At 43.7% G+C, this 14,915-nt stretch overlaps 1 protein-coding gene across 1 annotated transcript in view; it reads left to right on the top strand.

The window, feature by feature from the left end:
- Positions 1 to 4,976: 4,976 nt before the first annotated feature.
- Positions 4,977 to 14,915, top strand: part of LOC115132122 (tyrosine-protein kinase HCK-like) — a 28,173-nt gene continuing 18,234 nt past the window's right edge. The window contains exon 1 of the mRNA XM_029664383.2: positions 4,977 to 5,237. The gene's annotated coding sequence lies outside the window, so the exon portion shown is untranslated. The remainder of the gene's footprint in view (positions 5,238 to 14,915) is intronic.

Raw genomic sequence — 14,915 nt, 5'->3', positions numbered from 1 at the left:
ATACTTCTCAGATAGAGTTCAGTGTGTCAAATCGAAGGGCCCGTTGTCCGGACCTCTGGCAGTCTCTATGGGGGTGCCACAGGGTTCAATTCTCGTGCCAACTCTTTTCTCTGTATATATCAATGATGTCGCTCTTGCTGCTAGTGATTCTCTGATCCACCTCGACGCAGACTCCATTCTGTTTACCTCTGGCTCTTCTTTGGACACTGTGTTAACTAACCCCCAGATGAGCTTCAATGTCATACAACTCTCCTTCCGTGGCCTCCAACGGCTTTTAAATGCTAGTAAAATGAAATATATGCTCTTCAACCGATTGTAGCCTGCACCGGCCCGCCCAACTAGCATCACTACTCTGGACGGTTCTGACTTAGAATATGTGGACAAATACAAATACCTAGGTTTCTGGTTAGCCCTCGCTACATATTAGTTTGCAAACACACTGGCTCCAGGTCATCTATAAGTCTTTACTAGGTAAAGCCCCACCTTAGCTCACTGGTCACCAAAGCAACACCCACCCATAGCACAGGCTCAAGCAGGTATATTTCACTGGTCATCCCCAAAGCCAACACTTCTTTTGGCCACCTTTCCTTCCAGTTCTCTGCTGCCAATGACTGGAACGAATTGCAAAAATCACTGAAGCTGGAGTCTTATATCTCCCTATCTACCTTTAAGCATCAGCTGTCAGATCAGCTTACCAATTACTGCACCAGTACACAGCCAATCTGTAAATAGCACACCCAACTACCTCATCCCCATATTGGTATTTATCTTCTTGCTCTTTTGCACCCCAGTATCTCTACTTGCACATCATCATCTGCACATCTATCACTCCAGTGTTAATGCTAAATTGTAACTATTTCACCTCTATGGGTTATTTATTGCCTTACCTCCCTACTCTTCTACATTTTCACACACTGTACATTGATTTTTCTATGGTGTTATTGACTGTACGATTGTTTATGTGCAACTCTGTGTTATTGTTTTTGTCGCACTGCTTTGCTTTATGTTGTCCAGGTCGCAGATGTAAATGAGAACTTGTTCTCAACTGGCCTACATGTTTGAATAAAGGTGAAATAAAATAAATCATCAACTCTACCAATCAGGCCTTTATGGTAGAGTGGCCAGACGGAAGCCGCTCCTTAATAAAAGTCACATTACAGTCCACTTGGAGTTTGCCAAATAGCACCTAAAGGACTCTCAGACCATGAGAAACAAGATTATCTGGTCTGATGAAACCAAGATTGAACTCTTTGGCCTGAATGCCAAGCGTCCTGTCTTGAGGAAACCTGGCAACATCCCTACAGTGAAGTGTGGTGGTGACAGCATCATGCTGTGGGGATGTTTTCAGTGGCAGGGACTTTGAGACTAGTCAGGATCGAGAGAAAGGTTAATGGAGCAAAGTACAGAGAGATCCTTGATGACAACCTGCTCCAGAGCACTCAGGACCTCAGTCTGGGGCGAAGGTTCACCTTCCAACAATGACAATGCCCCTAAGCACACAGCCAAGACAAAGCAGGAGTGACTTTGGGACAAGTCTCTGAATGTCCTTGAGTGGCCCAGCCAGAGCCCGGACTTGAACCCAGTCGAACATAGAGACCTGAAAATAGCAGCGGCGCTCCCCATCCAACCTGAAAGTGCTTGAGAGGATTTGCAGAGAAAAATGGAAAGAAACTGCCCAAATACAGGTGTGCCAAATTTGTTGCGTCATAGCCAAGACAACTCGAAGCTCTAACCGCTGCCAAAGGTGTTTCAACAAAGTACTGAGTAAAATGTCTGAATACTTATGCAAATGTGATATTTAAATGTTTTATTGTGTATATATTAACTCACATAATTTAATTTAGAAGTATGCAATAAGGGGTCTGTAATAGAATAAAAGTGTCAAAAACAAATGTAGACATTAATAAATGCATTTCTATAGTTCCAAAATATGTTTTACAACGGTGGGGGAAGTGCCAAGACATAGCTTCAAATAAGCACCCCCTCTGAAGGTCATCTAGTGTAAATATAAGTCATTGCTGCAGACTCAGGCCATAGCCATTACCCATCCAGTAGTGCAGTGGTTCCTGGAGAATTGGGTATATAAATCTTGCGAAAAAGTTCTGGCCCGCCTGGAGAAGGACAGGTGCCCTGTCCCAAAAATTCTATGAGAAACAGTGACATACACTCTGAATTATATAAAATGATACATCTCATATTGGTCTTTCACAGCCAGGTCATCCCAAGCTGTATTGTACAAGTAGGCTAATAGTAGGCCAACCATTGAAACCAATAAATGAGGCTGTTAACTGAGTCAGTAATTCACAGGTTTTTGATTTTATTATATTCTTTCAGGTTTTTGTTCTCAAAGTCACAATTTTAAATAGAAAAACAATAGAATTTGATGTTCTAAGTCCTAAAAATGCTTTAACCACATAATGAGTCCACTTTGATGTCTGGAAATAATCTAAGATTTTTTTTTGACTGTAGTTACCATTTAATTTAAGTGCACAGGCACTGTTTGGTTAGCAGTGTGTGTGTGTAGCACATGATATGTAGTTTGCAAAACAAATGGCCACTGGATTGATGCAAATAATCATAACATAATTCTGCCAGGTAGAAATATAAATTGTTGCCCTCCTATACCCCAGTAAATCTAGAAAAATCCAAGTAGGCAAAAAACTTTGAAAATGATCTAAAATACCTTTTTTTTCAAATGTTGAAATCAGGTTAATTTTCGGGCTCTGAATAAAAGTTGAAAGTACGTTTTTTATAGATGTCTGTTTTTGGACCAAATCAAGGCCAGTCCAGACTGGACCAAATCTGAACCAAACAAAGACGTCTAGGCCTAAGCATCTGCCTCGAATTCCAAAGGTTGCAAATTCTAATCCAACCACTGAAAGTTGTTTTTAGATATTTGTTTTAAACCTATGCCAAACCTTAACCCTTACCTAAACCATTCGGAGTTAATACTTAACCTTAAAATTTCGGGGGTTAACGACTAAACTTATCCCGAACCTTAAGAATTCTGAGTTAATGCCTAAATGTAATCTTAAACACATCACAATGTGACGTTTGAGATACATGGCTGAATGTCTAATTCAGACCTGAGACTGTGAGAGCTAGTTGTGTAAAACAGTCAGTTGTATTGCCTTTATTAGACCTGATCCTTGTGACTATTTGGCCAGGTCAATGTGTCTATTTAAGCTCTTAATATCAGCTACCCAACGTTATGAGGAGTTATCCTGAGCCTATGTTCAATGGGAATCGATGTGTTAACACAGCGGGAAATGCAGAAGTCTTTTTTATTTCGTTATGATCAGCTCGTCAAAAATAGACGGATACACTCTTGAAACCACTGATATTGACAGTTTAGCACAAGGGGTAAAACTCATGGACAGCAGTTGTGAGAAGCCTCCATTCGATATTGTCCATTTTACTTTGACCTGTGCTGTTTTCAGGACATGACGCTAATTAAGACGTCAGAGCATTTTATATTTGATTGGGCGCCATTGAGTTTAGGCTATTTGAGTGGAGAAACGTGCATGATATAAAAAGTGTCCTTCTGATTACATTGCCATTCATTTGATCTCCAGCCTGTAGGCTACAGAAAATACCATATTCTTCTAGCATAGGGTATATCTGCTACATGATTTATGTTATAATATTTTTTGCTGGAATATTGGTGGAGCGCTGCAGTGATTCTTCTCTCCAGTTCTCTGGAGAACTGTGCTGGGAATGGACAAGCAAAAATATGTTGCACCCCTGCCTTTGAGCGCTCACCTAAAATGTCCATATGCCACTGGTTGAGAGAAATTGAATTCTGTGAGATGTTATGTGTTGGAGGTGCGTCTTGATCAGTTACACTTCAAAATGCGGCCCTAGTCAATCTGCCTAATCCTGCCTAATGTCCGGGCCAATCCATTTTTGTCTACGAAACCGCTTGCATGTGAGGCGCGCATTTTAGAACGGTGTGTTCCTGCAAATTGCATTTTGGAACATTCGCACGTACCACCATGAGCACATTGCTGCTCTAAAACGTGAATAAATAATTGTTTATCAACATTTTAAGCTATACATTCTTATCTGTTCCAAATCCCTTATTAATAATGGTGTATATGCTGTACACCTCCACTGCAATACTTTGATGCGCATGGTGGGGATTAAGACGTGAGTATATTCAATGCCCACTGAAAAATAAATGGGTATAAAGTGTGTACCTGCGTACACCTTACACTACCCCACTGGCCCCATCTAAAAGAGAAAGGGAAAGGGGGATACCTAGTCAGTTGTACAACTGAATGCATTCAACTGAAATGTGTCTTCCGCATTTAATCTAAGACCCTACTTCTGACTCTCTCTTTCGAGCCGTGGCTCAGAAGAAATTTGTGTTTAATCCTGACGTTTGATTAAGGATTAGTTAAAGAGACAGATGATTTGTTTGATGTCCTTGCATGGCCCGATCCGCCCATGCCTCCATGCCCTCAGTGACTGTGGGATGTTGTCTGTGATTCCAGCGGAGTATGCTGCTCAGGCTAATGTGTACCCATGCCATTCGTGATCCCATTACAACATATTGCATTTGTACGTTTTTGTTAGATAGGGTATGATTTCAAAAGGGAGGGCTGTGTAAAATTGATACAGAAAGTATGTGCAATTTAGATATTCAACAAAGATAATCTCTTACAGCAGGTGCCAAAACAAACTGTAGAAGTTTAGAGGCACTTTAATAATATTTTTAAGACAACTTTTTCAATTCAAACCACAAAAGAGTTAGGCTAACTACAGTATATTTGAATTTGTTTTCAAGAAATATCATGTTTTTCTTATTTCTATTTTATGTGCATTTGAAGTGTTCGTACTCAGACCATGTCGAGGTTTAGTAGGCTACTTTCCGGAAGAGTCTGTAAAAAAACATCCAGCCCGCAAAGATAGCAGTGTCATGATTGATGTAACCTCCTCCCCAGGCTCGAATTAAATGACCCATAGACCAACACATAGACAGAGAGAGACCCGGCTGGTGGGCGAGATTATGATAGATGTGACAGAAAGTTCGTCGTGCAGAGTCAGATGTGAGGCACTAATTTCCTCGTATACAACTAGTACGCACCCTTCAGCTCATTCTATCTGAACTATAATCCCGGGATGGAAGAGCCGATATAAAAGAAAAAGGAGCGTTTTTCTAAAGAATACAAATTATTCAGCGTTGAGGACCAAATAGCAGAACATACGTGGAATATACAGCTGGTTGGAACGAGGTAACTCCCTCTAATTTGTTATTCTAGACCACTAACCTATACTACAAGGGGAACATGTATACTCACTGATATTCATACCATAGGCAATAAACATTTCTTAAAGAATAAAAGCAGATGACGAACGGATGGATGTCTTCTTAAAGCATTTCCCACCTGTGTCATTCAGTCAGTGCGCTTTAAAGGGTTAACCCTGCATTTAACCATTTGGAATGAATGCCTAAAGGTAAGGTTTTAACCCTATCCCAAACCTTAACGGTGACCTTAACCACTCGGAATGAACGCCTAAACGTAATGTTTTAACCATATACAAAACCTTAAACCAATGAGTCCTACTATAACGCCAGCGTGTTTGGGACTTCTAACTCCATTTAAAAACCATGTGTTTGAGCTACAGACTTCTAGATTATACTATTGGTTTGTAAAACAAGGGCGGATCCCGAATCGACCCGGGCATGGTCTTTTATATCGAAATGTCTGTAGATTCTGAATGGTTTAAGATACAGCTATCTATGAAAAGCTGAGACTCTCACGAACACGCACATGTCATCTGTTTTGCTTACATAAGTATTCAGACCCTTTGCGATTAGTGAAATTAAGCTCAGGTGCATCCTGCTTCCATTGGTCATCCTTGAGATGTTTCCACAACTTGATTGGAGTCCACCTGTGGTATATTAAATTGATTGGACATGATTTTGAAAGGCACACACCTGTCTATATAAGGTCCCACTGTTCACAGTGCATGTCAGAGCAAAAACCAAGCAATGAGGTCCAAGGAATTGTCCTTAGAGGACCGACAGAGGCACAGATCTGGGGAAGGGTACCAAAAATGCCTACAGCAGTGGTGCCGTACCCCTCCAAACATTCAACCTCCAGCAGCGTACCCCCTCTAGCACCAGGGTCAGCACACTCTCAAATGTTGTTTTCTACCATCATTGTAAGCCTGTCACACACACACACTATAAGATACATTTATTAAATATAAGAATGAGTGTGAGTTTTTGTCACTTCCCACGAGCCAGGTTGTGACAAAGAGCTCTTATAGGACCAGGGCACAAATGATAATATAATAATAATCAATCATTTTGCTCATTATTTAGCCATCTTACATATTAAACCTTATTTGTTCATCAAAAATGGTGAATAACTCACCACAGATTAATGAGAAGTGTGCTTGAAAGGATGCACATAACTCTGCAATGTTGGGTTAAATTGGAGAGAGTCTTAAATCATTTTCCTCACACAGTCTGTGCCTGTATTTAGTTTTCATGCTAGTGAGGGCCGAGAATTCACATAGGTCTTAATAGTGCCATTTGCCAAGGCAGGATACTCTGAGGGCCGCGCCATCCAGAAATCTGGCAGTAGCTTCTGATAAAATTAAATTTTCACAGAACCGCTTGTTGCAATTTCAATGAGGCTCTCTTGCTCAGATATCGGTAAGTGGACTGGAGGCAGGGCATGAAAGGGATAACGAATCCAGTTGTTTGTGTCATCCTTTTCGGGAAAGTACCTGCGTAATTGCGTACACAGCTCAGTCTGGTGCTTCGCTATGTCACAATTGACATTGTCCGTAAACTTGAGTTAATTTGCACACAAAAAATCAAACAATGATGGAAAGACCTGTGTGTTGTCCTTGTTAAAACCTCTTGCGACTAGCAATCCCGGATTTGGGATCGTAATCATAGCCTCAAACGAATTAGCATAACGCAGCGGACATAAATACCCCTAGAAACATTTCCTATTCATGAAAATCGCAAATGAAATATATTCAAACACAAGCTTAGCCTTTTGCTAATCTCACTGTCATCTCAGATTTTCAAAATATGCGTTACAGCCAACACTAGACAAGCATTTGTGTAAGAGTATCATGGCATAATGCTATGCTAGGCTCTGCTGGCAGCAGGCAACATTTTCACGAAAATAAAAAAGTAACCAAATTAAATAATTTACCTTTGAAGAACTTCAGATGTTTTCACTCAGGAGACTCCCAGTTAGATAGCAAATGTTCCTTTTTTCCAAAAAATATTATTTTTGAAGGCGAAATAGCTCCCGTTTGTTCATCATGCTTGCCTGAGAAATCGACCGGAAAATGCTACCACTACAACGCCGAACCTTTTTCAAAATTAGCTCCATAATATCGACATAAACACGGCAAACGTTGTTTAGGATCAATCCTCAAAGTGTTTTTAACATATATATTCGATAATATATCCGTCGAGGCAATTGGTTTCTCATAAGAAGCGATTGGAAAAATGGCTACCTCAGTATTTTAAGCCAGATTTTCTGCAGGAAACACCATGTGACCACTTGCTATATATTGTCCCTTACGGCTATTCTTCAATGTAAATGCGTAAAAAGACGTCACAATGCTGTAGACACCTTGGGGAATACGTGGAAAACGTAAGCTCATTCGTAGCTCATTCACAGCCATATAAGGAATCATTGGCATGAGGCGGTTTCAGAAAATGCGGCACTTCCTGGTTGGATTTTTAACTTGGTTTCGCCTGTAACATCAGTTCTGTTGCACTCACAGACAATATCTTTGCAGTTTTGGAAACATCAGAGTGTTTTCCATCCAAAGCTGTCAATTATATGCATAGTCGAGCATCTTTTCATGACAAAATATCTTGTTTAAAACGGGAACGTTTTTCATCCCAAAATTAGAAAAAAATTAGAATAGCGCCCCCTAACACTTAACTGGACAGACAGAGAAGAGCTCCAACTTCTTAACCATAGCCTCAATTTTGTCCTGCACATTGAATATAGTTGCAGAGAGTCCCTGTAATCATAGATTCAGATCATTCAGGCAAGACAAAACATCACCCAGATAGGCCAGTCGTGTGAGAAACTCGTCATCATGCAGACAAGTGAAAATTATGGTCAGTAAAGAAAGCTTTAAGCTCGCCTCTCAATTTAAAAAAAAGGCGTCAATACTTTGCCCCTTGATAACCAGTGCACTTCTGTCTGTTGTAAAAGCTTTACATGGTCGCTGCCCATATCATTGCATAATGCAGAAAATACACAAGAGTTCAGGGGCCTTGCTTTAACAAAGTTAACCATTGTCCAAAATGTCTTTCAAGCTGTCAGACATTCGGGGGAGGCTGCAGTGTGGCGTCGGGAGCAACAGCTTGCACTCGCGTTACCACTCCACTGTGTCTCCCTGTCATGGCTTTTGCGCCATCGGTACAGATACCAACACATGTTGACCACCAAAGTCCATTTGACGCCACAAAGCTGTCCAGCACTTTAAAAATATCCTCTCCTGTTGTCCTGGTTTCCAGTTGTTTGCAGAAGAGGATGTCTTCCTTAATTGACCCCCCATAAACGTAACAGACATATACCAGGAGCTGTGCCAGGCCCGCCACGTCTGTTGACTCATCCAGCTGTAACGCATAAAATTCACAGGCTTGTATGCAAAGCAGTAATTGTTTCAAAACATCTCCTGCCATGTCACTAATGCGTTGTGAAACAGTGTTGTTTGATGAAGGCATTGTCTGTCTTTTTTTGTTTGCATTTTCCCCCAGCATTGTCCCAGCCATGACAGCAGGAAGTATTAAGTCCTCCACAATAGTATGGGGCTTGCCTGTCCTAGCCACTCGGTAGCTCACCATACAAGACGCTTCTAGAGCCTTCTTATTTTAAAGGAACCTATTGGTTTGATACATGTCTTACTACTCGAAAGTCGTCTTACTTCTCAATTAAAAAACTCCTGTGGCTTATTTTTCAAATCGGCATGTTTAGTTTCTAAATGTATGCGCAAGAGGGAAGGTTTCATCGAGTTGTGAGATAGTACTTTTGCACATATAACACACTGTGGCTGAGGAAAGGCACTACTCCCAATATAAGTGAACCCCAAATCAATGTAGTTCATCATATTTGCGCCTTATCGATGGTCCAACATCTCTGTCTGTTGTTCGGTGCTTTCCCAGGTAAGGGGGTAGAAGCTATTTGGCTGCAAAGCCCCGTTGGAAAATCTAAATGGACTGTTTGAAAATGTGAACCACACGCAATAAGTCCATAAGTTGAACATGTTATGTGTGTGTCTAGTGCCTGGTTCCATGGCATGGCAGTTTGTGAGAGTACTAGCAGAGGAGGTTTAGCAGTGATGTTTTTCACATGGTGTACACTCCCAGTCCCAGCCGCCCTCCGCCTGCCCTGCAGCAGATGCAATGATAGTGGTTAGTGCCAGAGGCACACATGGCACAGGGCTCTCACAGCTAACTAGATTTGCATCTGTGGGTAATATGATGGGTTAGAGACAGACAGGCAGGCAGGCAGGCAGGCAGGCAGACAGAGACAGCGACAGATGGAGGAGGATGGTTGGGGAGTTATTAGGGGCTGATTGGATCAAGTGACGTGGATAGAAAGATGGATGGAGACGATAAGGATGAGGGGGCACTTTCTAAAGAGCAGGGTAGTTCTCTGCTTCTATGGTCTGATCATCACCTCCAGTTAACTTCCTCTGTACAGGAAGTACATGCCATGTGTGTCATGGTTTGATGAGATTAATGGATGATGTGAGTGGTTGATAAGAGGCTGAGAATGTTTGTAAATGGATGAGAAAGGTTTGGCCAACCACCAGAGACAATTTCTCAAGATACAACACTTGATGGTTTGGAAGAAGCATCTTCTTCTGAGAACCGGAGAGAGGGGAGGGAGGGGGGGTTCCTATACCTGTAGCCTGGCATACTGGCATGGAGAAGCATCTTCTTCTGAGAGGGGAGGGGGGGGGGGGGGTGTTCCTATACCTGTAGCCTGGCATACTGGCATGGAGAAGCATAATATGATGGATTGGAAAAGGTTAAATCACAATAACCATTTAGCCTTAAATAGTTTTGCTGCAAGTTCAACTTAAACTGTTAAAAATAAACTGACCCTGCTGTGACAAAGAGGAATACAGTTTAAATGGAAAGGTAAGTGAACATCCAAGATGGCGTAGCAGTAAGTCGTCCTGTCGTATCGTCTCTCTGTATATATCGTCTCTTTTTCATTTTACATTTTTTTCTTCACATATCTTTAAAAACATTTTGCTAAACCTAAGCTTCCAAATACTCTCCTGCAACCCGCCTCACCCAATGTAGCTACTTTTTCCGAAAGTATTTATATTTACTTCGGAACCGGAACCCCTCAACTGAAGCTAGCCAGCTAACCACCAGCTATGCTAGCGGTCTTCAGCTAACCGGTCATCAGCTAACCTTTAGCTCGGAAAGCTCTCGCCAGTTCGAACAACGCGACGCTAACCAGAGCATAACGGACCTATTATTTTTTTTTTATCCCCGGATTCCCACCGCAAACGGAACATTTTTTTTCAGCTGGATCTTCACAACTAGCTATCGAGCTAAACTGCAACCCTGGTTGATTACTCCTGGCTAGCGTTTCCACCCACGTAGCTTGAAGCTAGCCTGGCCAGAGCCCCTGTGCTGCCACCGTAGCATACTCCTGGGCTACAATACCCGGACCCACGACCGGTCTATCGATGTCACCGCATGAAGAGGAATAAACAGACTCACTCCATCGCGACGTCCCCCAAAGGCTAACTCTCTAGCCCTCGCTATCTCCTTGCCTGCTAATTCGGCCTGTTAACTGCTAGCTTGTTTAGCCCAGGTCCGCTAACTACTACCTTGTTTACCCCGGCCTGCTAACTCTTAGCTTGTTAGCACAGACCTGCTAACCGTCAGCATCGCCGCGTCCCAAACACTCAGTGGCCCATATGTACTTTCTATCTCTTCCCGATTTTCTTTAAAATTTGTTTATACCTTCCGGAAACCTGCCTCACCCAATGTGATACGGAATCGCTATTATTTTTTATTTTTAGAACACACTCAAGAACCTCCAGAAGCTAACCAGCTAACTAGCTACAAGCTATTTAGTCATTGTTCGTTTTTTAACCTGGATAACACTCGCCAGTCCAGCTCCCCTGCCCCATCCACCGCTGCCCCCTGGACACTGATCACTTGGCTACATAGCTGATGCACGCTGGACTGTCCATTAATCACGGTACTCCATTCTGCTTGTTTTTTTTATCTGTCGGCCCCGTTGCCTAGTCAACGCCATTTTACCTGCTGTTGTTTTGCTAGCTGATTAGCTGTTGTCTCACCTACTGTTTTAGCTAGCTTTCCCAATTCAACACCTGTGATTACTGTATGCCTCGCTGTATGTCTCTCTCAAATGTCAATATGCCTTGTATACTGTTGCTCAGGTTAGTTATCATTGTTTTAGTTCACAATGGAGCCCCTAGTCCCACTCCTCATACCCCTGATACCTCCTTTGTCCCACCTCCCACATATGCGGTGACCTCACCCATTACAACCAGCATGTCCAGAGATACAACCTCTCTCATCATCACCCAGTGCCTGGGCTTACCTCCGCTGTACCCGCACCCCACCATACCCCTGTCTGCGCATTATGCCCTGAATATATTCTACCATGCCCAGAAACCTGCTCCTCTTATTCTCTGTCCCCAACGCTCTAGGCGACCAGTTTTGATAGCCTTTAGCCGCACCCTCATACTACTCCTTCTCTGTTCCGCGGGTGATGTGGAGGTAAACCCAGGCCCCGCATGTCCCCAGGCACCCTCATTTGTTGACTTCTGTGATCGAAAAAGCCTTGGTTTCATGCATGTCAACATCAGAAGCCTCCTCCTAAGTTTGTTTTACTCACTGCTTTAGCACACTCTGCTAACCCTGATGTCCTTGCCGTGTCTGAATCCTGGCTCAGGAAGGCCACCAAAAATTCAGAGATTTCCATACCCAACTATAACATATTCCGTCAAGATAGAACTGCCAAAGGGGGAGGAGTTGCAGTCTACTGCAGAGATAGCCTGCAAAGTAATGTCATACTTTCTAGGTCCATACCCAAACAGTTCGAACTACTAATTCTGAAAATTACTCTCTCCAGAAATAAGTCTCTCACTGTTGCCGCCTGCTACCGACCCCCCTCAGCTCCCAGCTGTGCCCTGGACACCATTTGTGAATTGATTGCCCCCCATCTAGCTTCAGAGTTTGTTCTGTTAGGTGACCTAAACTGGGATATGCTTAACACCCCGGCAGTCCTACAATCTAAGCTAGATGCCCTCAATCTCACACAAATCATCAAGGAACCCACCAGGTACAACCCTAACTCTGTAAGCAAGGGCACCCTCATAGACGTCATCCTGACCAACTGGCCCTCCAAATACACCTCCGCTGTCTTCAACCAGGATCTCAGCGATCACTGCCTCATTGCCTGTATCCGCTACGGTGCCGCAGTCAAACGACCACCCCTCATCACTGTCAAACGCTCCCTAAAACACTTCTGTGAGCAGGCCTTTCTAATCGACCTGGCCCGGGTATCCTGGAAGGACATCGACCTCATCCCGTCAGTTGAGGATGCCTGGTCATTCTTTAAGAGTAACTTCCTCACCATTTTAGATAAGCATGCTCCGTTCAAAAAATGCAGAACTAAGAACAGATACAGCCCTTGGTTCACTCCAGACCTGACTGCCCTCGACCAGCACAAAAACATCCTGTGGCGGACTGCAATAGCATCGAATAGTCCCCGCGATATGCAACTGTTCAGGGAAGTCAGGAACCAATGCACGCAGTCAGTCAGGAAAGCTAAGGCCAGCTTCTTCAGGCAGAAGTTTGCATCCTGTAGCTCCAACTCCAAAGTTCTGGGACACTGTAAAGTCCATGGAGAACAAGAGCACCTCCTCCCAGCTGCCCACTGCACTGAGGCTAGGGAACACGGTCACCGTCAAATCCATGATTATCGAAAACTTCAACAAGCATTTCTCAACGGCTGGCCATGCCTTCCGCCTGGCTACTCCTACCTCGGCCAACAGCTCCCCCCCCCCCCCCCCCCGCAGCTCCTCGCCCAAGCCTCTCCAGGTTCTCCTTTACCCAAATCCAGATAGCAGATGTTCTGAAAGAGCTGCAAAACCTGGACCCGTATAAATCAGCTGGGCTTGACAATCTGGACCCTCTATTTCTGAAACTATCCGCCGCCATTGTCGCAACCCCTATTACCAGCCTGTTCAACCTCTCTTTCATATCGTCTGAGATCCCCAAGGATTGGAAAGCTGCCGCAGTCATCCCTCTCTTCAAAGGGGGAGACACCCTGGACCCAAACTGTTACAGACCTATATCCATTCTGCCCTGCCTATCTAAGGTCTTCGAAAGCCAAGTCAACAAACAGGTCACTGACCATCTCGAATCCCACCGTACCTTCTCCGCTATGCAATCTGGTTTTCGAGCCGGTCGCGGGTGCACCTCAGCCACACTCAAGGTACTAAACGATATCATAACCGCAATCGATAAAAGACAGTACTGTGCAGCCGTCTTCATCGACCTTGCCAAGGCTTTCGACTCTGTCAATCACCATATTCTTATCGGCAGACTCAGTAGCCTTGGTTTTTCGGATTACTGCCTTGCCTGGTTCACCAATTACTTTGCAGACAGAGTTCAGTGTGTCAAATCGGAGGGCATGCTGTCCGGTCCTCTGGCAGTCTCTATGGGGGTGCCACAGGGTTCAATTCTCGGGCCGACTCTTTTCTCTGTATATATCAATGATGTTGCTCTTGCTGCGGGCGATTCCCTGATCCACCTCTATGCAGACTACACCATTCTATATACTTTCGGCCCGTCAGTGGACACTGTGCTATCTAACCTCCAAACGAGCTTCAATGCCATACAACACTCCTTCCGTGGCCTCCAACTGCTCTTAAACGCTAGTAAAACCAAATGCATGCTTTTCAACCGATCGCTGCCTGCACCCGCATGCCCGACTAGCATCACCACCCTGGATGGCTCAGACCTTGAATATGTGGACACCTATAAGTACCTAGGTGTCTGGTTAGACTGCAAACTCTCCTTCCAGACTCATATCAAACATCTCCAATCGAAAATCAAACCAAGAGTCGGCTTTCTATTCCGCAACAAAGCCTCCTTCACTCACGCTGCCAAGCTTACCCTAATAAAACTGACTATCCTACCGATCCTCGACTTCGGCGACGTCATCTACAAAATTGCTTCCAACACTCTACTCAGCAAACTGGATGCAGTTTATCACAGTGCCATCCGTTTTGTCACTAAAGCACCTTATACTACCCACCACTGCGACTTGTATGCTCTAGTCGGCTGGCCCTCACTACATATTCGTCGCCAGACCCACTGGCTCCAGGTCATCTACAAGGCCATGCTAGAGTAAAGCTCCGCCTTATCTCAATTCACTGGTCACGATGGCAACACCCATCCGTAGCACGCGCTCCAGCAGGTGTATCTCACTGATCATCCCTAAAGCCAACACCTCATTCGGCCGCCTTTCGTTCCAGTACTCTGCTGCCTGTGACTGGAACGAATTGCAAAAATCGCTGAAGTTGGAGACTTATCTCCCTCACCAACTTCAAACATTTGCTATCTGAGCAGCTAACCGATCGCTGCAGCTGTACATAGTCTATTGGTAAATAGCCCACCCATTTTCACCTACCTCATCCCCACAGTTTTTATTTATTTACTTTTCTGCTCTTTTGCACACCAATATCTCTACCTGTACATGATCATCTGATCATTTATCACTCCAGTGTTAATCTGCAATATTGTAATTATTCGCCTACCTCCTCATGCCTTTTGCACACATTGTATATAGACTCCCCTTTTTTTCTACTGTGTTATTGACTTGTTAATTGTTTACTCCATGTGTAAC

The sequence above is a fragment of the Oncorhynchus nerka genome, linkage group LG7, assembly GCF_034236695.1.
Source record: "Oncorhynchus nerka isolate Pitt River linkage group LG7, Oner_Uvic_2.0, whole genome shotgun sequence".
Lineage (NCBI taxonomy): Eukaryota > Metazoa > Chordata > Actinopteri > Salmoniformes > Salmonidae > Oncorhynchus > Oncorhynchus nerka.
This window is presented reverse-complemented; position numbering and strand designations above follow the sequence as displayed.